The sequence below is a fragment of the Bos taurus genome, chromosome 10 (assembly GCF_002263795.3).
Source record: "Bos taurus isolate L1 Dominette 01449 registration number 42190680 breed Hereford chromosome 10, ARS-UCD2.0, whole genome shotgun sequence".
Lineage (NCBI taxonomy): Eukaryota > Metazoa > Chordata > Mammalia > Artiodactyla > Bovidae > Bos > Bos taurus.
In genome coordinates, this window is record NC_037337.1 from 58,597,248 (window position 1) to 58,623,260 (window position 26,013).

General features: G+C 41.1%; 1 protein-coding gene and 1 non-coding gene across 2 annotated transcripts in view; one reads left to right on the top strand and one right to left on the bottom strand.

Annotated features, from left to right (window-relative positions):
- Positions 1–12,482, bottom strand: part of TMOD2 (tropomodulin 2) — a 49,364-nt gene extending 36,882 nt beyond the window's left edge. The window contains exon 1 of the mRNA NM_001192716.2: positions 12,387–12,482. The gene's annotated coding sequence lies outside the window, so the exon portion shown is untranslated. The remainder of the gene's footprint in view (positions 1–12,386) is intronic.
- Positions 12,483–19,878: 7,396 nt separating this feature from the next.
- Positions 19,879–19,950, top strand: TRNAC-GCA (transfer RNA cysteine (anticodon GCA)). The gene has a single exon. It is a non-coding gene; the product is annotated as a tRNA-Cys (tRNA).
- The last annotated feature ends 6,063 nt before the right edge of the window (positions 19,951–26,013 follow it).

The window sequence follows — 26,013 nt, forward strand, 5'->3', positions numbered from 1 at the left end:
TGCAGTCCATGGGGTTGCTGAGGGTTGGACACGACTGAGCGACTTCACTTTCACTTTTCACTTTCATGTATTAGAGAAGGAAATGGCAACCCACTCCAGTGTTCTTGCCTGGAGAATCCCAGGGACGGGGGAGCCTGGTGGGCTGCTGTCTATGGGGTCGCACAGAGTCGGACACGATTGAAGTGACTTAGCAGCAGTAGCAGCAGCAGCATACCTCTCAGAGTTATCTGAGAGACTTCTGACCAGGTTTGAGTCCTCAGAAAGTCCACTGAATAAGACATAATTCTCAGCTTTGAGGTTGTGCTTTTTTTTTTTTTTTTCAGTCGACAAGTGCTGCAGCAGAAGTCATGAACACAGTAGGATGGGTGGGGGAGTTGAGTGGAAACTGTGAAAAAAGTTGTGTTCGAGTCTTGAAGGAAAAGGTCATGAGGCGGATGATGTATGCAGGGAATGGCAACAGCATAAACAAAGGTACAGGATAAGGAGGGACTTTCCTGGTGGTTCAGTGCTTAAGACCTTGCACTTCGACTGCCAGGGACTCTGGTTCCATAGCTGGTTGGGAAACAAAGATCCCATATGTTGCAAGGTGTGGCCAAAAAAGCAAAACCAACAAAGACAAAAAAGAAAGTACGTGATGCTTGGTGAATGGCTGGTGTGGCTAGAGGGGAGGAGCGGGGGGAGAGGAAACAACAAAAGACAAGGTGGGGACGCCTGTGAAGGGCCTTCCCTATACATCTTGCCAAAATCTGGGCTTTATTCTGTTCCAGATGGGGAGTCACTACACATTTTTCAAGTAGAAGAGTTGGTCTGAGAAGACTTGTTTTCAATAAGGTAATTCAAATGGTAAGAATGAAAACCAGGTTGTTACAGAAAGAGATTGGATGTGGGTGGGCCACTTAAGAGCTATTGGAATATTGTTCCTCTCTCCTATTTCTACTGTTTACCATGTACCAGTTTCTGGTTTTCTATTTTGGTGTCTTTTCCATATCCAATGTAACTCTCTTTCCCTTCCATCTGCCTCCCTTCTTTTAAACTTCTATTTTGGTGTCTTTTCCATATCCAGTGTAACTCTCTTTCCCTTCCATCAGCCTCCCTTCTTTTAAACTTCTTTTAAACATCAACCTCCCTTCTTTTAAACTTCAATATTCCAGTAAAAAAACCAAAACCAAAACAAACCAGAAAAACCCTAGCCTACTAAAGTCAGAGAAACCAACTGGACTGTATACACTGTTTTCTGGTCCCAACTACCACTAATTTATTATGTGAGTCTGGACAAGAATCTCAGCCTGCCACGCTCTTAGCTATCAAATGAAATGGTTGAACTACCCTATGGAATAGATTCTAAGACACACGGTTTCTCACATTTAACACTTGGAAATTGAGGACTGTCCCACAACTGATGGTCCTACAATTACTCGTGACCTAGCAGTGGTCAAGAAGTCATATCTGCCCTGCCTATAAATACATAAATATGAAAAGCAACAGCTTCGAAACTAGCAAAAGGGGTGTCAGGGATTTGCAAAATGTCCCAGGGACTTTTTAAAAGAGTGAAGCACTCTTTTAAAACTTATCATAAGGTTTAAGAGCCAACATCAAAGGCTTTTAGATTTTTTACAGGTTTTTAAAATTTAAATAATTTACCATTTATTTAAAATTTAAAAAATTACCACTCTTCATGGCAAGGAGGAGATATTGTGTGGAAAAGACGAGTGATTCAGAAAGTTGGAATCTGAACATGAAGAAGCTTTAAGACTATTAACCAATTCATTTCCACTTTCCCTTTTTATGTATGCACAGAGGTGATATATGATTTTTTTTAAACTATGCGTATCCGTAGACACTTTATTTGTAGTAGCCAAAACTGTAAACAACCTGAATGATCATTAGTAGGTGAGGAGATAAACAAATTGTGGTAACCCACCTAATGGAATTGAGAAGTAGAATATTTCCTGCCATATCAGTAAACAAAGGCTCTCACAGTCATCAGTGATTGCAGCCACCATCAATGCTGAGCCCCGAAGGAACTCGGGAAGGAAAGAATACCTGCCATCTAGCAGCCATCAGACCACAGTCATGCTCCACAGTAAGCCTTGAGGAAAGTCAGGATGTGAAAACACAGGATACTGGCCCCAGAGAGGTGAGGTATATATTAAAGGAATGATTTCAGTGAGCCCAGACTCCTGCATCTTTCCATACATAGAAAACCACTAAGTTCCTTAATTTGAGATATCTGGTTTCCCTTTAATTAACAATAATCTTTTGATGTTCCGATTACTTGCCCTTTGTTGCAAAACTTCTATATAATCTGCCACCCCCATTTGCCTCCTCAAAGTGGTCTCTCAGGATTACTTGAGATGCTGTCTCCCAGGCTTGACATCCTAAAAATCCCCACTGAATATAACATAACTCTCAACTTTTAGATTGTGAATATTTTTTAAGTCAAAAGAATCTACTCAGAAATAAAAAGTAATGAACTATTGATACATACAACAACATAGATGAATCTCAAAACAATTATACTGAATGAAAGAAGCCACACCAAAAAGAATGTATGTGGCATGGTTCCATTTGTCTAAAATTCTAGAAAATGTAAACTGATCTATATGACAGCAAGCATATCAGTAGTTGCTTAGGGATGGAAGAGAGGTAGGGAGGGGAAGAGGAGTATGAAGAGGCATGAGGAAATTTGGTGGGTTTCTCATAACGGCTTCACAGGTGTATGCATTTGTCAAAACTCGTCAAACTTTTGCTTCAAATATGCGCAATTTGTTGAATGTCAATTCAAAAAACCATGTGTAAATCTAAAACAGCTCTTCAATACAGTAAAAAATACATTTTTAAGAAGGGTCACTTTCTTTTTGGTAATGCTGTGTGCCTTTCAGGATCTTAGTTCCCTGGCCAGGGACTGAACCCAGGCCCTGACAGTTAAAGAATCAAGTCCTAACCACTGGCCCACCAGGGAATTCCCAAGACGGGTCACATTTTATTTGGTAGCATGGGCACTTCCCTAGCAGTCCAGTGGTTAAGACTTCATGTTTCCAATGCAGGGCGTGCAAGTTTGATCCCTGATGGGGGATGGGGCAGAGGGAAAAAGATCCCACATGCTGTGAGATGCAGACAAATGATGAAAAAAATTAAAGACAATAATTGGCAGAATTTTTCTTCACAGTGCTATGTAAAATATTGGTATATTTTATGACCCAGGTATCTTAGATAAGATTCTATTTGTAGCTCTGGTCCAGAATTCTACAAGTATACCCCAACTTCTTATCTTCCCCTGAAACAGACTAGTTCTGGTTTTCTTGATCATACCATTAATTTACCAATCATGAGTAAGTGTTCCTGTGTGTACTTAGTTGTTCAGTCGTGTCCGACTCTTTGTGACCCTATAGACTACAGTCTGCCAGGTTCCTCTGTCAATGGGATTCTCCAGGCAAGAAGACTGGAGTGGGTTGCCATTTCCTCCTTTAGGGGATCTTCCCTACCCAGGGATTGAAACCGCATCTCCTGCATCTCCTGCACTGGCAGGCAGATTCTTTACCCCTGAGCCACTTGGGAAGCTGAATCTACCGCTCACTTCCAAAATTCTGATCAGCTGAATGTCCTCCCTTTCCACCCTTGTCTCACCGGTTACCACTTCCACTGGATTCTTCCTGCATGATACTTTTCACATCATCCTTTTCTGTCAGTCTTGTTTTAGATCTTTGTTCCTTTGGACTTGGAGTACCCTCATTGCATTTTTAAAGGATTCTATTCTTCCCTCTAAGCCATCAGAGTACTATAGTTAGATCATCTTTCTTCACACTGCAAACAAGCCACTTCCCTGATTAAGGACTTACAATGGCTCCCTTTTGTCTACAGAATGAAATTTACACAACCTAGCATCCCAAGCTCCCACTGTTTGGCTTTGATCTGCACTTTGCATTTTCTGTCTTCATAACTTTCCTGAGGGAGCCCTCCAACCCAGCCAAAATGGTTTATTCACTCTCTGTGGTAGGCAGAATAATGGTGCCCTAAAGATGCCCACATGCTAATCCCCAGAATCTGGGATGTTACTTTACATGGCAAAGGACTGGGTGTGACTAAATCAAGGATCGTAAACTAGGGAGACTATCCTGGATTATCTGGGTGGGCCCACTGTAATCACAAAGGCTCTTAAAAGATGGGACAGGAAGGTAGAAGAGTCAGAGAATGAGATGTGATGACAGAAGCAGAGGGACAGAGTGATGCAATTGCTGGCTGTGAAGATACAGGAAGGGGCCAAGAGCCAAGAAATGTGTGCGGCCTCTAGAAGCTGGAAAGGTCTGGGAATGAATTCTCCCCAGAGCCTTCAGAAAGAAATGCAGCCCTGCTGACAGGCTGATCTTAACCCAGTGAAACCTGCTTTGGACTTCCCACCTCCTAAGCAATGCCATAATAAATTTGTGCTGTTTTAGGCACCTGCATTTGTGACAGCAGCAATCAGAAACTAATATACTCCCTTATTCATGGACTTCCATTTTCCCAGATAATTTTTCTGGATACTAGTTTGTCCCTTCCCTCTGCATTCACTCCCGGCACTGCTCTGTGCCCCAGGAAGGTGATGTATTTACACAGCATCATCAGGCTTCCTTGCTCTCTGACTTGTTTGGCCAACAGGAGGCACTAGCAGGAAACTGGAGGGAGGCTGGTGCAGAAGGCAATACGGCCCACTAGCAAGCCTTCCCTGTAGGGCTGCCCCCACCCCTGTCTTGCTGACTTGAGGCCTGGGGGTGATGAAGGGTCCCTGTGTGGCTGGTGCCAGATTTCCGTCTTGTTGGACTCCTTACACCCTCCCTACAACTCTGTAAATAGGATCCTTATTTAAATTCCCTCAAATTACTCAGTTGAGTGTGTCCTCTGTTTCTTGTTGGGACCTTGGCTGATACTGTAATGTCACTTGGAATGCTGTTCTCTGCTCTCATGGCCAATCCATGAGCTTTGCTTTGGAGACCTGGCTCAGGTCCCAGCTCTGCGGACCACAGAATGTCAGGGCTGAGTGAGGCCTGAAAGGTCATCCAGTCCAGCAACATAGATGGTTTTTCTCCTACTTCTCTGACCACTTCTTCTTGGTCTCCTTTGGCAATTCTTCCTCTGCCTTAACTACTGGCATGTTACAAGATCCTGTCTTACCATTTCTTTTCTTACACTGCACATTCCCCCTGGGAGAAACTTGTCCCCTCCAAAATTCTCATTATAATCCACATCCTGAGGACCCTCAAATCTTTGATTAAGACTTTGTTCCTTGAGGACTAGATCCATGTATTCCCACTGCTGAACCAACACTTCACTGAATCAGGCATCTCAAATGGTAGAAGTACTTGCATCATCTTTCCTGCCAAATAGCTTCTCCTCCTCTGGAATTTCCAATTTCAGAAATTTGGCCAAGGAAGCAGGGAACCATCCTTGACATCTCCTCTTCCTTGTCTCCTCCTCATTCATCAATCCAGTCCTTAAACCTAAACATGTTGAGGATCCATCTGCTTCACTCATCTGCACTTCCACATCCAGTCTCAGTCCATTTTGATCAATTCTTCATACAAATGGCCAAAGTGGTCTTTTTAAATAATTCTTCCCTAGTTACTTAAAATCCTCCTGTGGCTTCCCTTTGCCTTGAGGATAAGGTTCAGACCCACAGTCTGACCTCTGTCATCCTCATCAGCCTCATCCTGCTCTGCATCCCCAGCTTCCCCTGGCTCCAGCCTCCTGGACTGCTTCCAACTCCTGGATCACGCCTTATGTTGTTTCCTCTGCTCAGAGCACTCTTACCCCTTCTTCCTCTGGCTGACTGCTAGCCAGCTCAGCTCATCTTCCAGTCTCAATATAAGCTTCAGTCAGTTTGGTGCTCTGTAATAACCTAGAGGGGTGGAATGAGGGGGCGAGTGGGAGGGAGGCTCAACAGGGAGGCGAGGTGATACACGTATACATATAGCTGATTTGCATTGTTGTACAGCAGAAGCTAACATGACACTGTAAAGCAATTATACTCCAATTAAAAAATAAATATGAATGTAAGTTTCAATTCCTCGAAGTTGCCTTGTTTGTAATCCCAGGCAGGTCTGAGTCATTCCCCACCCCAAGGCACACCCCTTGTTCAGAGCTCTTCTTGACTTTATTACAACTGCTTGTTTTATCTCTGTCTTTTTTGCTAAGCTCTGTGAGGGTGGGGACCGTATCTGTTTTAGTCACTGTTATGGTCCTGGCTCCCAGCACAGGTCTTGACCCAGGATAGGCATCCAACAAATATCAAATGAAGGAAATGAGCTCAGAAAGGTGAAGTGACCTGTTGGTTCAAAACTAATCCCATCATATCCACAGCCTCCAGGCCACTTAAGCACAAAACAGTTGCTCTGTTCCCTAAATTCAACTACACCGCCAAACCCTAGAGGACAGGGATGATGTCATGATTCTTCTATTCCTAGGCCTCTTGTAGATTCATTCAACAAATATCTACTGACAGCCCACCTTTTTTCACTGCTGGGACAAGAGCAGTGAGCAAAACAGATGATATCTCGTACTGGACCGGAGCTGAGCTTACAGTTTGGCAGTAGGAGAGACATTAATTAGGTAGTTACAATAACATGTTAATACTATGTGACAGTCCCTGTTAAAACAAACTGCATATGTTGCACTCGTGCATCAGGAGGGTGTGAAAAATAAAAATAATGCACCCTCCTGAAGCACAACTTTGAAGATTTGGGGGAAAGCTGGTTTTATTTTTAATAACAAATATAGATGTATGTGGACATATTATTCACACAGCTTTTAAAGTCAAATCACAGATTTCTGGCTCAAGGATGGCCTGCTTTAGCCCCTACTCAGGGCTCCGAGTGTTCACACTTGCCCTCTCCTCCTATTAGTGATGCCGCAGTGGAAAGCTTCCAACATCACTGCAGTCTCACCTCTGGTAGAGTGCTTGTCCCATGGCGAGCTCTCAACATGCAGCAAGAGACTAATGGGCATACTGGAGCGAAGCAAGTGCCAATCAGCGCTTCAGGAGTCCAGGTGCACATGCATACCAAGAAGGTTAGAAAACGAAAACAGGAGCAAGGACGGGAGCTGAAGGAAGTACGACTTGGGCCCTTCAATAACTCTCCCTATGAGAGACATGAACCCTGAGAAGGAGAGCAAGCAGTGTGGCTTTCTTTACTTCTTCTGCCACTACCTTACTTGTATATGTATTTCATAACTGGCATGAAAGAGGAAAACCAGGTACAACACAAAGTGCCCAAACTTTGGCCTCACCTCCACGCAGACTTGGAATCAAACCCAAATTCAGCCCTATTTAATAAGCCTGCTCCAAACCAAAGACCCATTTTTACAGAAGAGTAACAAAAAACACTTGTAAAACCTAGTGAAAAGTTTTTTAAATGGGTAAAACTGCCATGAATTGCTTAGGAGTACATATGTATCTGGGAAAGCTACAAAGGACAACACATGGAAAGGACAGACATCTCAGAAGGAGGGGCGGGGGATCTGATGGGGAAAGGACGACCTGACCTTCCACCTCACTGATGATGATTTCATCCCAAGAGGGGAGGTCAGTATGTGAGAAGTTATTATTCTTTATTATGTATCTTCAATATTTTATAATAATCTTTAAACAATGAGTGAACCAGTTTGCACAAGACAGCCAAATCTACATTTTCTAAAACTAATAAATTAGAAAAAAAATCAGCTTAGCAATATATCCTCCAACAAAACAAAACAGGAATTTTTAAATTGGAGTATAATTGCTTTACAATTTGTGTCCATTTCTGTTGAACAACAAAATGAATCAGCTACATGTATACGTATATCCCCTTCTTCACCCCCCCCCCATCCTACCCCCTAGGTCATCACAGAGCACGGAGCTGAGCTGCCTGTGTTATAAAGTAGCTCCCCACTAGGTATCAAAACAGGAAGTAATCCTACATATTTAATTTCTTTCTAGCTGCAGGCAAATACAAAGATGTGTACAAAACACATAGCCTGTGTTTTGGAATCTAGCTATTTCAAGATGGCTCTTTCGAGTCTGTTTTTTTTGTTTGTTTTTTTTTAAGTAACCGAGTGGCTCCTGCCATATCCTCAAAAATCTGTGCAGGAGATGCAGGACAGAGAATGGGGTGTGATAAGGAGGAATTTCAGGCAAAAAATATGAGAAAGCAATTGGAAGGGGCAAGCTGAATGGAGAATGAGGAATAGATCTTACCAGAATGAAAAGATCTCACAACACAAACGTGGCCATAGCTTAACCTGCTCAAAATAGTCTCCTTTTAAAACAGTGTGCCCACCAGTAAGCACTCCCTCCAGGTTCAGAAGAGAACAGAAGACAAAAAGCATAGGTCTTGGAGTCAACTAGCCCGGGATCTGATGGCTACAATCCATGTGCGAGTGACAGCCTCTCCGAGCCTCTGTCTCATCCTCGGTGAAACAGGCAGAGCAGTACTTATCTCAGAGGGTGGGGGTGATGTTTAATGTGGTGACGTATGTACCGGGAACAGCTGCTAACACGTGCGAGCCCTCAGTCAAAGCCATTTCTCTTTTGTCCTTGGGTGCAGTCTTCTACGTGGGCTATTTGTTCCCTCCATTATCCTTGTCAGGATCTGTTGAACGTGGAGAGGCAGCACCCTATAGGAACCCTGGGTCAGCGCTGCCAGGTGTAGTGAGCTGCCATGGGGAGGCTGGCCAAAGTATGAGATAGGTTTCCACCTGGGCAGGAAGTTGCCAAGAAGCTTCCTGGCAGGGGCAGAAGGGTTCTAACATGGAAAATCTCACTGTCTGCTCAGACCGCCACCTGGTTTCTAATTCTCCTGGCAGGTCCTACTCCCTGTCGCTGCCCTATCCTTTGTCTGGCCCTATTCTCTGCTTTCTAAGGAGTTCCTGTTTATGGACTTCTGTGTACCTCCTTGCCTTCCACTTGGGTGTCTGGGTCTCCAGCTGTCTATTGGTTCTAGCTATGTCCCCTCATCTTGGCTTTGGGAAGTTATGGGCTTCTCACTTCCTGACTGGCACCAAGGGTTCCCTACCATTTGTTGACAAAAGCTGGCTGCTGTCTGCTTATGAATCTTTGACTCAACTATCTTCTCTCCCTCTCTGGCATCTATCTCCTAGTTTGATTTTGATCAAAGCTTTGTTAAGGGTTACAGGTGCTATGTGCCCTTTGACTCATGACTGCCCATCAAGATGATATGCAAAATATTTAATAACTGGTGTGAAATGGGCATTGGGCATCAGAATGGATGTCAGCTATAAACAAGAGGGGTGGCTGACCCTGCATATATTGGCTGAACAGCATCCCAGCTCCCTAGACTCCAGACCCCTCCCCTCTGCTCTGACAAGAGGCCTCCTGGTTCTTTCACTGGACTGAAACCTCAGATTTCCTCCTTACTCCTCACATCCTGGCTTGCTGCAGCTGGTCTTGTGCCTTGTGTCATGAGCTCCTATTACCCACAGTCCTAGGGCTGACCTTCTCATTCCCTCTCTATTCAGCTATCACCAGGGAAACCCAGGAATACAGACGATACACAGGAAAGAGATGGGCTAGCCTTGGTGCCAAACCAGGGGGGCAAAACATAAAAGCATATGAGTGTGTCTGTGTGTAGGAAAAAATCCTTGTAGCAAAAGATTCAGTATAAAATTAAAGTGTTATATCTTAAGAATTGGTTTCTTAAAATATAATCTTAATCTGTTTTCTTAGTCTGGTAATAGGAAATCTCTTCTGCACTTGCCTTCTATGAGCTCCTTTGATCCACTTATAGTCTATAAGGAAACATTTGGTTGTATGTGATTCACAAATAAAGCGAACAAGAGGAAATCCTTGAACTTCTGTCAGAAAGCTGGGTCTGTTTTTCCTCCAATGTTCCCCTAATTCAAAATAAAAAGAACCAGCACCTAGAACTTCCTGCTATAGAGGCGCAGTTCTTGAACTCAGAGAGAAAAGGGACAGCGCTTTCAGGATGGTTTGTGGGGAGGGCTAGAAATTCTAAGGTATGGGAATTTCAGAATTTGAGGTTGGAATTAGGGGATGGGGTGTCTTAAGAATAAACGATTGATAGTAGTTAAGACAAAGCAAGAAAGAGAACTTCCCCTGACCCCACTCACTCCTCCAACAGGACTGAAGTCTTGAATGAGCGCAGTGAGACACAGACTCACTGTGAGCTCCCTGCAGGTTCACTGCAGGCGTCCACACTGTCCTCCGCAATCCTTTCTCTTTGTTTGCTTGTCTATTTGATCGATCACCCCAACTTTTAATTTAAAAAGTTCAAATCTACAGAAAAGGTACAAGAACAGAACACCCATATACCATTCTCTTTGATTCACTGTCGTCATTTTGCTACATTCTCCAGCTTCCTCCCCAGCCCTTTACTCCCCCTACCCTGAACCAGCTGAAAGTTGCAGATGTCATGCCGTTTTGCCTCTAATGCCTACATCTCAAAAGAAAATGACAGTGTCCTACATGACCACCGTACCATCGCTGCACCTAAGGAAGCAAAAAGTAATTCCATGATATTTATCTAATATGTAGTCCATAGTCAAATCTCTCCAATTGTCTCCAACTAATCAATCATAGCTTTTTTTTCTTCTTCTGATTTAGGATCCAAAGTTCATACATCCCAATTTATTGTTAAGTCAGTTGAATATTTTAATCTACAATACCCTGGCCCCACCATCTTTTTGGCAGGAACATTACACAGGTGAAGTTATGACCACCTCATTGCATAACCCAACAGGAGACTCATGGTATGTGTTGGTATGCTTGATCATTCAGCCGAGCTGATGACTTTCTCATCTCTCTATTGTAAGGACACATTTTCCCTAGGTACTATGTGGCAAGATACTTTGAAATAATGTCAAAATCCTCTTCCCTAACAACCTCTGGCTCAAAGGTTTTGTCATCTGTGGATGAATCCTTGCCTGAATCAGTTACATTAGAGTTGCAGAGCACTGGTTTTCTGATTCTCTCATTCCTTCTATTGTGTATTTATTATGCAAACAATGACCCATCAGTACCCATCCTCTCTATCCTCAGTGTCTGAACTCTCTGGTTACTTTCTCTGCGGTTCCTCCCCTTCTCCTTGCTCACCATCTCTGAGGGCTCCTGCCTAGCCCTGGGGAGCCATTTACATCTCCCTTTATCTCTCATCAGTTCACCTTCAGCCAATTAAAAACAAACACAGAAAATCCACAGCATGTTGTTGTCTACATATTTATACTAATTCACAAAAATTAAAACAGTTGTAATGCATATTTATTGGATTAGACTGCAGAGAGTAGAGAAAACCAGTTCTATTTTTGAAAAAAAATCAAGTTGCCTAAACCCTGAAAAATCTTTCTTCCTCACTAGGTAAAACCTCCTCTTCTGTCAGTGTCAGGCTTTCTATAATGGTGTTGAACAGACGCACCCTCCTCTCCTTAGTTTCTTGATATGAGAGCCTTGGAAGAACAGAGGTTTAGAAATCATTTAGGCGGAATACCCGGTTTTACATGGAGAAAGAGGTTAACAGAGGTGAACAGACTTGCCCAGGGTCCCTCAGCTCCTTAACGGCAGAGCTAGGGAAATGGGTTTTTATGATACCTGCTCCGACCTTCTTTTCATTCCCTTCTCAAGGACCTGGTGATCCCGATGTTTAACAGGCAAGAGGAAGCCCACTGCATTCACAGCCTTCGTTGCTAAATCGCATTTTGCCTGCATCACCTTCCCATCTTTGAATACTTCAAAAATTCCCATTAGGAGCCATTATTGTCATTGTTATTATTAAAAACCAATTTTCACTGCTGCAGGTCAACAAGGAAAATTTAGGAAGACTCAAGGGAGCACATGCTAACATAACTTAAACCAGAAAAAAAAAAAAAAAAGAGTCTCACGACCTGCATCAGGCCGCTGTCATAACGCTGCTTTCTCGGAGGCTGAAACACCCTGCGGGTGACAGTTCCAGCCGGAGTCCACCTTTCCCCGCCGCCCGATCTAACGCTGCAGTGACAGGCATTAGGCTCCAGGAGCTTGTCAAACGTTCACAGGAGAGAAGTGGGGAACAAAGCCCAGCGTGGAAACACCCGGCCCCGCAGCTCAGGGAGGACAGAGACCGCGCCCTCCCTGCGGCGGCTGGGGGATGCAGAGACTGCGGAGCCGCAGTCCAGCGCGTGGGACCCACACCCGCTGGGCGCCTCCCTCCCGCTCAGCCCTCCACCGCGCTTTCCTCCGCGCCGCGGGCCGATCCGAGGAGGCCAGAGGCGGTGCCGGCTCCGCGCGCCCTCCCGGCTGAGCGCCGACCCCGCAGAGCATCCTTCCGCGGGCAGGGAGGGCGCGGCCGCCCCGCGCTGCTGGCCTGGGGGCTGCAGACGGCACCTCTCCCGGGGGGGCCCCCACCCACCCCCGGCGCGCTCACCCGTGCGTGCGCCCATCCCGGAGCGGGCGGTGCGGGCAGTCAGTCCGTCTACCCCGAAGTAGCGGGGCCGGCGAGCAGGGCGGCGCCGTGGCCCGGGAGAGCGCGGCGATCAACAGGCGGCTCCCGGCCGGGCGCGGCGCCGGGGCGCGCGGCTGCCTCGGAGCAGGCTGGGAAGCGTAGTTCGGAGCGGCGAGCGGCGGCCGCGCGGAGGCTGGACCCCCTGCCCCTGGCTGTCACCCCGGGCTTCCCCACCCTCCGCTGCAGGTGTCCTCGCCCGGAATCTGAGTCCCGACCCTGTAAGCGCTGTGCGGGCGAACAGGACCTCAGCCTTGGGACCAGGCTGTAACGGGCTCTCTTGAGAAGCCCGGGGCTACGGATAGGGTGGGTGGCAAAGGCTCTCCAAGCTCGTGAGGAGCAGCTGGGTGAGTGAGCACCGTTACTTCGAAGCCGTGAGAACACCGGCTTAGACACAGACGAGGCCTGTCCTGGGTTTTACTGGCTTTACGCCGGCCTCAGGCGGAGCGTGGGGAATAGTGGTTGGGGCACATGCCTGGGCGTAGGGAGGTGGGGTGTGGCGAGGCTGATCTAAAGTTTGTGGGTGAGGATGTTCGCCAGCCCATGCACACGCGGTGGCTTCACTGAGAGCCTCAGCATCCTCATGTGTAAAGTATAGACTTAAAGCTTGAAAGTAAGTTGTGAGGACCAAATGCATTTTAGGTGCGTATGTGAAAGCCTTGTGGTCAGGCCCTTAGCACATACTCAATAACGTTCCTCAGGGGTTACAGGGAGACCCAGGCACACTTCCGATCTTGAAAGCCCTGTGTATAATGCTAAGTTGTATAGTTGGCCTCGTTGGTCTGGATAAATAAATGTTAAAGCCCACCGAGTTTGCTGTTGTCAGCTATTTAGCCGGCTCACTTCACCCAGAATATGTACTGTGATGTGTCCTCTATGCCAGGTTCTTGGGAGCTACAAAGACAGAGAAAATACTGTCTGGTCTGTGAAGCATGGAAGCGGGGGTGGGGGGTGGGGGCTGGGGGTGGTGCGACCTAGGACAAAGATTGAAATTATGAAAATACATGGCATAATAAGGTTACCTTCCAAAAGCATTTTCTACCACATGTGACATCTCTCCTTTTTGAACTCTTGCTGCATACTTTCAATGCAATATTTCACGTTATGGTGGGATTTGCATTTTCCAGATGTGGTGGAAGGAAAATGAACCAAAGGGATGGATGCAGCATTGCTGGCATAATCTCTGAAACAGGCAAAGAGTGAGTGGATGTGAATCAGCATCATAATCTGGCAATGACCTGTGCAGTGGTCATGTGACCCCCCCAAAAATGCTGCAGAGAAAATTCCATGTTTGAAAATAGTAGCATCACTTTGCCTTTGTGGAAGTACATTCCTATCCATGTTCTCATTTGACTTTTCCAACAACGCTGTGAGATGCAGGGTGAGGATTTTCTTCAGTCAAGAGTTCCAAGAGGCACAGAGAGGTGATATGAGTTATTCAAGGCCATCCAGCTGGTCACTAAGCCTTCTTCTCTCCTTCTGTCCTGGCCTTCTCTGAAGAGGCACTCTCAGTGCTGTCTTTCATTTGTACATTTCAAAACAGGGCCATGTTTTCCCCAGGAAGAGGGCTGAATCAGAAAATAAAGTTAATTCTTAAAGGCTCTTGGAACTATAAGCTAGAACAATGGCATCCGGTAGCTGCTGACCGAGAGCCCAGTGTTGTGTCCACTAGCAGCTCTGTAGTGATGGACTACACCTTCTGTCACTACACTGTAGCGATGGACTACAGACTCTGGGGAACCTCCTCACCAGAATGGCGAATCTGCAAGAGAAGGAGTGAAATGAAAGGGAGGTGTGGCCACATCAATTTAAATCACATTCCCATGTTTTCCTGTATTTTTTTTATTCCAAATGTCCTATGTAACAGATCAGATGCCTTTGACTTTTTTTATGTTGTACATTTGTCACAAATTATAGCTTTCTGTTAAATAAGAATAGGACTGCTTACAGATCAAGCTAGTCGCTTCCCCAGAGAAAGCTGGTGGTAGGCATAAGCTGAAAATAACAAAGCAATTTTATCAGATTGTAAGAAAGGGTAGCAAATGTTTAATATAGCAAAGATGCTTTGTTGTTGTTGTTCAGTCACTAAGTCATGTCCAACTCTTTGCGACCCCATGAACTGCAGCACACCAGGCTTCTCTGTCCTTCACTATCTCCCTGAGTTTGCTTAAACTCAGGTCCATTGAGTCAGTGATGCTATACAACCATCTCATCCTCTGTTGTCCCCTTCTCTTCTTGCCCTCAATCTTTCCCAGCATCAGAGTGTTTTCCAGTGAGTCAGCTCTCCATATCAGGTGGCCAAAATATTGGAGCTTCAGCTTCAGCATCAGTCTTTCCTATGAATATTCAGGGTTAATTTCCTTTAGGATTGACTGGTTTGATCTCCTTGCTGTCCAAGGGACTCTCAAGAGTCTTCCCCAACACCACAGTTCAAAAGTGTCAATTCTTCAGTGCTCAGCCTTCTTTATGGTCCAACTCTCACACCTGTACATGACTACTGGAAAAACCATAGCTTTGACTATACAGACCTTTGTTGGCAAAGTGATGTCTCTGCTTTTTAATACACTGTTTAGGTTTGTCGTAGCTATTCTTCCAAGGAGCAAGCGTCTTTTAATTTCATGGCTGCAGTCACCATCCGCATTGATTTTGGAGCCCCCAAAAATGAAATCTGACACTGTTTCCACATTTCCCCCATCTATTTGCCATGAAGTAATAGGACCGGATGCCATGATCTTAGTTTTTTGAATGTTGAGTTTTAAGCCAGGTTTTTCACTCCCCTCTTTCACCTTTATCAAGAGGATCATTAGTTCCTCTTCACTTTCTGGCATTAAAGTGGTATTATCTGCATATCTGAGGTGGTTGATATTTCTTCCAGCAATCTTGATTCCAGCTTGTGATTCATCCAGCTCTGCATTTCACATGATGTACTCTGCATATAAGTTAAATAAATAGGGTGACAGTATACGGCCTTGACATACTCCTTTCTCAATTTTGAACCAGTCCATTGTTCCATGTCCAGTTCTAACTGTTGTTTCTTGTCCTACATACAGGTTTCTCAGGAGGCAGGTAATGTAGTCTGGTATTCCCATCTCATTAAGAATATTCCATAGTTTGCTGTGATCCACACAGTCAAAGGCTTTAGCACAGTCAGTGAAGCAAAAGTAGATTTTTTTTTGGAATTCCCTTGCTTTTTCTATGATCCAGTGTTTGTTGGCAATTTGATCTCCTTTTCCTCTGCCTTTTCTAAATCCAGCTTGAACATCTGGAAGTTCTTGGTTCATGTACTGCTGAAGCCTAGCTTAAAGGATTTTGAGCATAATCTTGCTGGCATGTGAAATAAGTGCAATTGTATGGTAATTTGAACATTCTTTGGCCTTGCCTTTCTTTGGGATTGGAATGAAAACTGACCTTTTCCAGTCCTATGGCCTTTCTTAGTCCTGCTGTTTACCAAATTAGCTGGCATTAATAAGTGCAGCACTTTAACAGAATCATCTAAGATTTGAAATAGCTCAGCTAGAATTCCATCGCCTCTACTAGTTTTGTTCAAGTGGGCCTTAGTAATGCTTCCTAAGGCCCACTTGACTTCACACTCCAGGATATCTGTCTCTAAGTGGTGAGCGACCACATCATTATTGTTATCTGGGTCATTAAGAGCTTTTTGTACAGTTTGGTGTACTCTCTTTCTCACTGGCTTCCTTGTGTTTTCCCACAAGGAAAATGTATGCATGTAATGAGATGAATGAAGCACTGTTTCAGTTGAAGACTGTGAAAGGAAGCTGGCAAACAAATGATTTCGTAGGTTAAAGTCATAGTTGGCAGTCAAAGCAGAGATACAAGAGCTATCCAACAGTCCCAGCCCCATTTATATGAAAATTCAAAATTGAAACACAACTCCTAGAGCTGGAAGGGACCTTACAGATCATCTTGTCTCGTCTCTTCTTCATGCAGTGAGGAGACTGATACATCAACAGTAAATTCTCAATGGAACATATAGCATACATCACTGAGAACACACAGAATATACTGTTGCTTGCCTACTCATCCTCCATTCCCCTCTCTTCCTTCTTTACAGAAGTCTGTTCAGATGTTTGTCTATTGGGGAACGTGATGCTATTACCATCCCATACCAACCTATCATGGGTACGGGGAATAGAATCCTATTGCCTGGCCTTTCAGAGATTAGGGGTGGGCATGTGACCCAGTTCTGGCCAGTGAGACCTAAGGAGGGGTTTGCTGAAGGGCTTCTGGGAAAGGTTTTCTTGCTCTTAAATAGAGACATAAAGAGAAATATGCCACCATCTGCATGGGATGTTGTTGCATCTGGCTATGCTCCCTGAAACTGGAATAGCCATCTTAGAGCTATCAGAGGTTCCAAGCTTAGGACAAAGCCAACACACTGATGATGGCAGACTAAAGAGAATGAACTTGGGTCTGTGATGTTGTTGTTGAGTCAGTAAACCAATCAGCCCTGGTGCTGCCCAGCTTCTGGATTTCTTGTAATATGAGATAATAAATATCCTTATTGTTGAGACCATTTGAGATAGAGTTTTCTGTTACTTGAAGCTGAAAGAATCCTAAGTGTTGCAGATGAAATGTGAAAACAAGTTCTTTGGATAGAATGAAGTTGATAAAAACAAACAACAACCACAACCCAAGGCAAAGAATAGGGATATTATCACCTTATGGATAGAAGCATGCATTTTAACTATGGTTAAACTATGGTTTCTAATCCAGACAGATCTGGATTGAACCCATTTATTTACTGCTTGCTTGATTGTGGTCACATTTCTTTAACCTTTCTAAGCCTCGTTTTCTTCACTCCTAGGCTGGGAATATTAATACTTACTACATGGGGCTGTTGTGAGGATGAAATTAGATAATTTGTGTCAAGTAGGCTACAAAGGATGTGGTGCTCAGTAACCACTAAAGGAGTGATGACTATCTTGATGAAGTATGAATTATCTTATTTATAGTGTAATAAATAACACAGTAACAACAAGCATCTAAAAGTGAATCACTGTATAATAGTGATCATGTTAAATGAGACCACAAGTGTGCAATCAGCAGAATCCAGAATGTAGGAAACTCTACAGGACAACCCAGTTCTTCGATAAATAAATTGCAAGAAAAATAAAAGATGGAGAGCTTATGCTGCTGCTAAGTCACTTCAGTTGTGTCCGACTCTGTGTGACCCCATAGACGGCAGCCCACCAGGCTCCCCCATCCCTGGGATTCTCAGGCAAGAACACTGGAGTGGCTTGCCATTTCCTTCTCCAATGCATGCAAGTGAAAAGTGAAAGTGAAGTCTTTCAGTCGTGTCTGACTCTTCGTGACCCCATGGACTGCAGCCTACCAGGCTCCTCCGCCCATGGGATTTTCCAGGCAAGAGTACTGGAGTGGGGTGCCACTGCCTTCTCCAGAGAGAGCTTATAGATACACAGAAATAAAAGAGACAAATAACCAAATGCAATGTGTTGATATTGATTTGAATAAAGCAGTTGTTTGGTTATCTTATGGTATTAATTTAAAATTGTTTGCATGTGATAATAGTATTGTTATTTTTTAAAGAGTCCTTATCTTTTGGAAAGATGTTACTGAATATTACTGAAAAAATGCTGAATATTTACAGAAGAAATAATATCTGAGATTTTTCTTTTCAAATAATCCAGCATGAGAGTATTTATGAAATAAGATAGGCTGTGAGTTGATAATGGTTGAAACTGAGTAGTGGAGCTTTATTAAACCATTCCTTTTACATATTCTGGGTACCTTTTGACCCCTTTCCTCATGATGAGAACTTTTTAAGGTCTATTCTCTTAGCAACTTTCAAATATGCAATACTGTATTATTAACTAGAGTCACTATGTTGTACATTATATCCCCATCACTGGTTTATTTTATAACTAGAAGTTATAAAATATATATATATATATTTCTATATATTATTATTATTATATATAATTATATATATAATTATAAATATATAAATATATTTTATATATATAAAATATATAATATATATTTATAATTATATATATATAATTTCTATATATATTTTTATATATTCTATTTATAAAATATATAGAAGTTTGTATCTTTTGTCCCCCTGCACCCGTTTCACTCACTCCCCACTCCTTGTCTCTGGCCACCACTAGTCTGTTATCTGTGTCTAGAAGCTCGGTTTTTGTTTTTGTTTTAGAATACACATGTAAGTGAGATTATACAGAATTTGTCTTTCTCTTCCGACTTATTTCACTTAGCATAATGCTCTCATGTTGTTGCAAATGGCAAGCTTTCATTCTTTTTTGTGGCTAAAATATCTCTGTATTTTTAAAAGACAGCTTCCCTGAGGTAGATTTCGCATATCATAAATTTACCCTTTTAAAGTGTACACTTCAATGGTTTTTAGTATATTCACAAAGTTATATAATTGTTACCCAATCTGACTTTAGAATATTTTCAAAATCCCAAAAAGAAGCCCCATATTATATATCAGCAGTCACTCCCTCTTCCCCTAACACTCCCAGACCCTGACAAATACTAATCTATTTTTTTGTCTTCTCTGGATTTGCTTATTCTGGGTATTTCATATAAATGGAATCATATAACATGTGGTCTTTTGTGACTGCCTTCTTTCACTTAGCATAATGTTTTCAAGGCTTATGAATGTTGTAACATGTATCATTACTTAACATTTTTATGATCAGTTCAGTAATACTCTACTGTACTGGTATATCACATTTTCTTTATTTTTCAGTTGATGGACATTTAGTTTAATTCCACATTTTGGCTATTAAGAATAATGCTTCTATGCACATTTGTGCACAGGTTTTCAAAAAATTTTATTTATTTATTTTAAAAGAAACAAAGATAAATATTTTTAATGATAAAAGTTACAATTCACAAAGAAGATAGACATCATAAACTATTAGACACCTTAACAACAAAGAAGCAAAGATAATAAAGCAAAAATCAGAAGAAATAAAAGGGAAAAGAAAAAATATATAATCATAGTGAGACATACTAACATTTCTCTGAGAATATTTTTATCAAGTGCAGAAAAAATAAGAATAGGAGTATCTTGAATGGTGTCATTAATAATTTAAATATATTTCTATTTAATTTATATTAATCATATCCTATTTATAGCTCATACTTCGTTATTAGCTATCCATAGGACATTTAGAAAAACTGGCAAAAAATTAGACATTACTAAATTTCAAAAAGTAGAATTTTTTTTATGTGTGTGATTCAGTTATACACATGTTATTTTTTAAATTATTTTCCATTATGGGTTACTACAAGACACTGACTATACTTCCCTGTGTGCACAGGTTTTTGTATAGACATATGTTTTTATTTCTCTTGAGTATATACCTAGGAATGGAATTGGTAGGTCATGTGGTGACTTTGGGCTTCCCTGGTGGCTCAGATGGTAAAGTGTCTGCCTGCAATGCAGGAGACCCAGGTTCAATCCCTGGGTTGGGAAGATCCCCTGGAGAAGGAAATGGCAACCACTCCAGTACTCTTGCCTGGGAAATTCCATGGACAGAGGAGCCTTGTAGGCTACAGTCCCTGGGGTTCAAAGAGTTGGACACGACTGAGCGACTTCACTTCACATCACGGTAACTTTATGTTTAGCATTACTATGTTTAGCGTTTTGAGAAACTGCCAAACTGTTTTCCAAAGTAGCTGCACCATTTTATATTCTTACCGGTAATGTGTGAGCATTCCAATTTTTCCATATCTTTGTCAACACTTGTTGATGTGTCTTTTTAAAAATAATCATTATAGCCATCCCATTTAGTGTGAAGTGATACCACATTGCGGTTTTGATGTGCATTTCTTCAGTGCATAATCATATTGAACAATTTTTTCATGTGCTTACAGATCATTTTTATATTTTCTTCAAAGAAATGTCTATTCAAATCTTTTGTCTACTTTTTAAAAACAATTTATGTTTTAATTTATTTTTGGTCGTGCTGGGTCTTGGTTGCTGTGCGCGAGCTTTCTCTAGTTGCAGTGAGGGGCTACTTTCTAGTTTGGTACATGGGCTTCTCATTGTGGTGGCTTCTTGTTGAGGAGCACAGGCTCTAGGGCACACGGGGCTCAGTAGCTGCTGCTCGTGGGTTCAGTAGTAGTTGTGCATGGACTTAGTTGCTCCACAGCATGCGGAATCTTTCCTTACCAGGGATCAAACCCATGTCCCCTGCATTGGCAGGCAGATTCATAACTATTGGACCACCAGGGAAGTCCACTTTTAACTGGGTTATTTTGTCTTTTTATTACTGATCTATAAACCTTTTCCATATGTTCTGATTATAAATTCCTTTTCAGACATATTATTTGCACGTATTTTTTCTCATTCTGTGAATTGTTCTTTTTTCTATTAATAATTTTTTGATGGTATCCTTTGGTAAACACTCTTTATCAGTTTGAAGAAGTTCCTGTCCATTCCTACTTGGTTCAATGCTTTTATCATGAAAGGGTGTTGGATTGCATCAAAGACTTTTTCCAGTTTATTAAGATGATCATGTAGATTTTTTTCATTTATTCTATTAATATGGTATATTACATTTATTTTCAGACCTTAATGAATTATTTATTCCTGAGATAAATCCTACTTCATCATGGTATATAGTCCTCTTTATAATCATTGCGTTTAGTTTGCTAATATTTTGTTGAAAACTTTTTTCATATTCATAGGAGATATTGGTCAGTGATTTTCTTATCTTCTGATGTGTTGACTAGTTTTGATATCAGAGTAATTCTAGCCTTATAGAATGAGTTATAAGTGTTGCTTCCTCTTCTATTTTGGGGAGGCATTTATGAAGGATTGATATTAATTCTTTAGATGTTTGGTAGAATTTACCAATGAAACCATCTGGGCCTTGGCTTTTCTTTACTAGAAATTTGAAAATTACTAATTAAATCTTTTTGGTTGAATTCAGATTATGTATTTCTTTTTGAACCAGTTTTGTTAGTTTGTATCTTTCTAGGAATGTATCCATTTCATCTAAGTTTTATAGTTTCTTGGCAAACAGTTGTTCATAACATTTCTTTATTATCCTTTTTATTTTTGTTGTATCAATATTGATGTTCCCCCTGTTCATTCCTAATTTTAGTATATGCATTTCTCTGTTTTTTCTTATGGTCAGTCTGGCTAAAGGTTTGTCAATTTTGTTGATCTTTTCAAAGAACCATGTTTTGGTTTTGTTGATTTACTCTATTTTTTTCTAGTCTCTATTTCATTTATTTTGGGTATAATCCTTATTAACTTTAATTATGGCCAAGATGAATTCTACGAAGAATTTGAGGAAGAAATAATACCTATTTTCCATAATTTCTTCCCAGAAAATAGAAGCAGAAGGAACACTTCCTAATTCATTCTATGAGGCCAATATTATCCTAATACCAACACCAGATAAAGATATTACAAGAAAGAAAAATTACAGGTTAATATCTCTTATGAAAATAGATGCAAAAGTCTTCAACAAAGTATTAACAGAGCCCAGCAATATATAAAGAAGTTTACATTACTAGCAAGTGGGGTTTATTCCCAGTATACAAGGCTGTTCAACACTCAACAAATCAGTGAATATACAATTAATATAATCCATCGCATCAACAGGCTAAAGAAGAAAATAATCCTATGAGTGTATCAATAGATATAGAAAAAAGGCATCGACAAAATCCAACATTCATTCATGATGAAAAGCTCTCAAAAAGGTTCTCCCTTTTCTAGAGGGGACCATCCTCAACATGATAAAGAAGATGTATAAAAAACTACAGCTGACATACCTAATGGTAAAAACTAGATGCTTTCTCTCTAAGATCAGAAACAAAATGAGGATGTCTCCTCTCACTGTTCTGATCCAACATCACACTGAATGTAGCAAGACTAGGAGAGGGAAGGTATATATAGATTGGGAAGGAAGAAATAAAAGTCTTTGTTCATAAATGACATGATTGTCTATGTAGAAAATCCCAAAGAATTATTTTGAAAACCTTCTGGAACTGAACTATGTATATTACCATATGTGAAATAGATCACCAGTCCAAGTTTGATGCATGAAACAGGGCACTCAAAGCTGGTGCTCTGGGACAACCCAGAGGGATGGAATGGGGAGGGAGATGGGAGAGGGGTTTGGGATGGGGGACACATGTACACCTGTGGCTGATTCATGTCAATGTATGGCAAAACCACCACAATATTGTAAAGTAATTGGCCTCCAATTGAAATAAATAAATTAATTAAAAAATTAAAAGTTGAGAGATACAGATACATATATATGTATATATCATATATATCATACATATACCATATATATAACATGCATATCATATATATATCACGTAGAATTTACAAGCCATTCCAAAAAATTATTTAATCTCATATTTCTAACTGAATACACATGCAAAGGAAATGGTTATCATTAACTACATTGTTGAGTTGTAACATTAGTATTTTTATTCTCAGATTGTTGTATATGTAATACTCAATAAAACAAACCAGAAACCCTGTTATCTCAAAAAATAAAAAACCTTCTGGAACTAATATGTGATTATAACAAGGATGCAGATTAAAAGTCAATATACAAAGGCAATTGCTTTCCTGTAATTATAATTTGAAATTAAAAACACAATATCATTTATGTTAGTACCAAAAAATGAAGAAAGAAAAAGATATTTAGGTAGATGTATAATATCTATATGATTTAACAAAACTCTGATGAAAGCAATCAAAGATTTAAATAGTGAGCTGTTTCAAGTTTATATAGAGAAAAACTTCATGCTGTTAGGATGCCAATTCTTTCCAACATGATCTGTAGATTCAGTGCAATCTCAATTAAAATCTGAGCAAGTTATTTTGTAGATGGTGGTGGTTTAGTTGCTAGGTCGCTAAGTCCAACTCTTGCGACCCCATGGGCTATAGCCCACCAGGCTCCTCTGTACATTGGATTTACCAGGCAAGAATACTGGAGTGGGTTGCCATTTCCTTCTCCAGGGGAATCTTCCCAACCCAGGAATTGAACTGGGATCTCCTGCAGTGCAGTCAGATTCTTTACCGACTGAGCCAACAGGGAAGCTTATTTTGTAGATATCAACCGACTAATTCTAAAGTTTATATGGAAAGGTGAAAGACCTAGACTGGTCAATGCAATACTGAAGAGGAAGAACAAAGTCAAAGGGCTTAACACTACTAAACTTCAGGATTTACTATAAAGCTACAGTAATCATAACAGTGTGATACTGATGAAAAAATAGGCAAATAGATCAATGGAACAGAATAGAGAGCCCAGAAATAGACTCACACAAATATAGTTAACTTATCTTTGACAAAAAACAAGGCCAACTCAGTGGATAAATAATAGTTTTTTTGACTAATGGTGCTTAGTAACTCAGAGAAGGCAATGGCACCCCACTCCAGTACTCTTGCCTGGAAAATCCCATGGACAGAGGAGCTGCAGTCCATGGGGTCACTGAGGGTCAGACACGACTGAGTGACTTCACTTTCACTTTTCACTTTCATGCATTGGAGAAGGAAATGGCAACCCACTCCAGTGTTCTTGCCTGGAGAATCCCAGGGACGGGGGAGCCTGGTGGGCTGCCGTCTACGGGGTTGCACAGAGTCGGACACGACTGAAGTGACTTAGCAGCAGCAGCTTAGTAACTGGACATCCACATTGCAAAAGAATACATTTAAATGCAGAGTTCTCACCATCCACAAATATTAACTCAAGATGGAACATAGATCTAAGTTCCAAACACAAATAGAAAACAACTTTGGAGAAAATCCAGGTGACTCTGGATTTTATGATGACTTTTTAGATGCAACACCAGAAGCAAATTCATGAAAGAGAAAATTGATGAGTTGGGCTTTATTATAGTTGAAATTTTCTACTCTGAGAAAGACACTGTTAAAAGAATGAAAAGGCAAGTCAAAGACTGGGAAATATATTTGTTGGCAAAGTTGTGGAGAAATTGGAACCTTTGTATATTGCAGCAAGTTGGAATGTGAAACTATACAACTGCTATGGAAAATAGTTTGGTGGTTTCTTAAAAAGATAAACATATGACCCAGCAATTTCAGTCCTAGGTATCTATCCTAAGAGATAGAAAATAAGGACTTGAATAGATATTTATAAAATGCCAATGTTTATTGTAGCATTATTCACAATTGCTAAAAGGTAGAAACAACCCAAGTGTCCATCAGCAGATGAATGGACAAACAAAATGTGATATATCTATATTATGAAGTATTATTCAACCATAAAGAGGACTGAAGTTCTGACACATGTTACAACATGGATGAACCTTGAGAACATTATGCTAAGTGAAACAAGTCATACACAAAAGGACAAATATTATAAGTTTCTATTTATATGAAATGTCTAGAATAGATAAATTTATAAGAGATAGAGGTTACCAGGGGCTGGAGAAAGCAGGAATAGGAAGTTACTGCTTAGTGATTATAGTTTTTGTTTGGGGTGATGGAAAAGTTTTGGAAATAGACAGTGTTGTGATGGTTGCTCAACATTGTAAATTGTAATTGGTGCCACTGTACTTACAAATGGTTCAAGTGGTTAATTTTGCTATATATGTATATGTATTTTTTACCACAAATAAAAAACTAATAATGTACTATGAATGTAAAATACTTTATATGGGTGAGTTGTATGATATGTGAATTATTTCACAATAAGGCAGTTAAAATATGCAATTATGTAAATATAGCACAATTTGGAGAAGGCAATGGCACCGCACTGCAGTGTCCTTGCCTGGAGAATCCCAGGGACGGGGGAGCCTGGTGGGCTGCCATCTATGGGGTTGCACAGAGTCGGACATGACTGAAACGACTTAGCAGCAGCAGCAGCAGCACAATTTACTTATCTGTTCTGCTGCTGAATAATTGATTGTTTCCAGTTTTTGTTACTCTGAATGATGCTACTGTGGACTTTTTCACAACATATCTCCTGGTGTACAGGTATGAGATTTTCAACAGGGGATATGCAGTGTCTAGTATTGGAATTTCTCATTTGTAGGGAATGCACATGTACAATTTTATAGTTTTGCTTATCTTAGTGAGTGTTTTTCAAAGTGGCTGTATCAAATTATACTCTTCCCAGCAATGAATAGAATTCCTATCTTCTCTGGTCACTGGTCTTGCAAACTTAGATTTTGCCAATCTGGTGAGTGCAAAAGGGTTACTCTTTCATCTTAATGTAAATTTTTCTGATTTTAAAGGAGATTGAGCATCTTTTCATATGTTTATTCACAATTAGGATTTTTTCCTTCTGTAAAATTCTAGTTATGCCCTTGGAATATGTCTTTTTTCATTGTTATATAGGAAGTAGCTCTTTAAATATTCTGGATACTAATCTTTGGTTGATTGCATATGTTAAAAATAAAACATTCCTTACTATCAACATTTATGCAGTTTCTGAATTCAGATAGCCAGATTTCAAATAATGAAGAACATCTAGTTTTCAGATCTATTTGGTTCTTGCTTTTCATGTAAAAACTAACTAGAATTTGGATACTGAGGGAT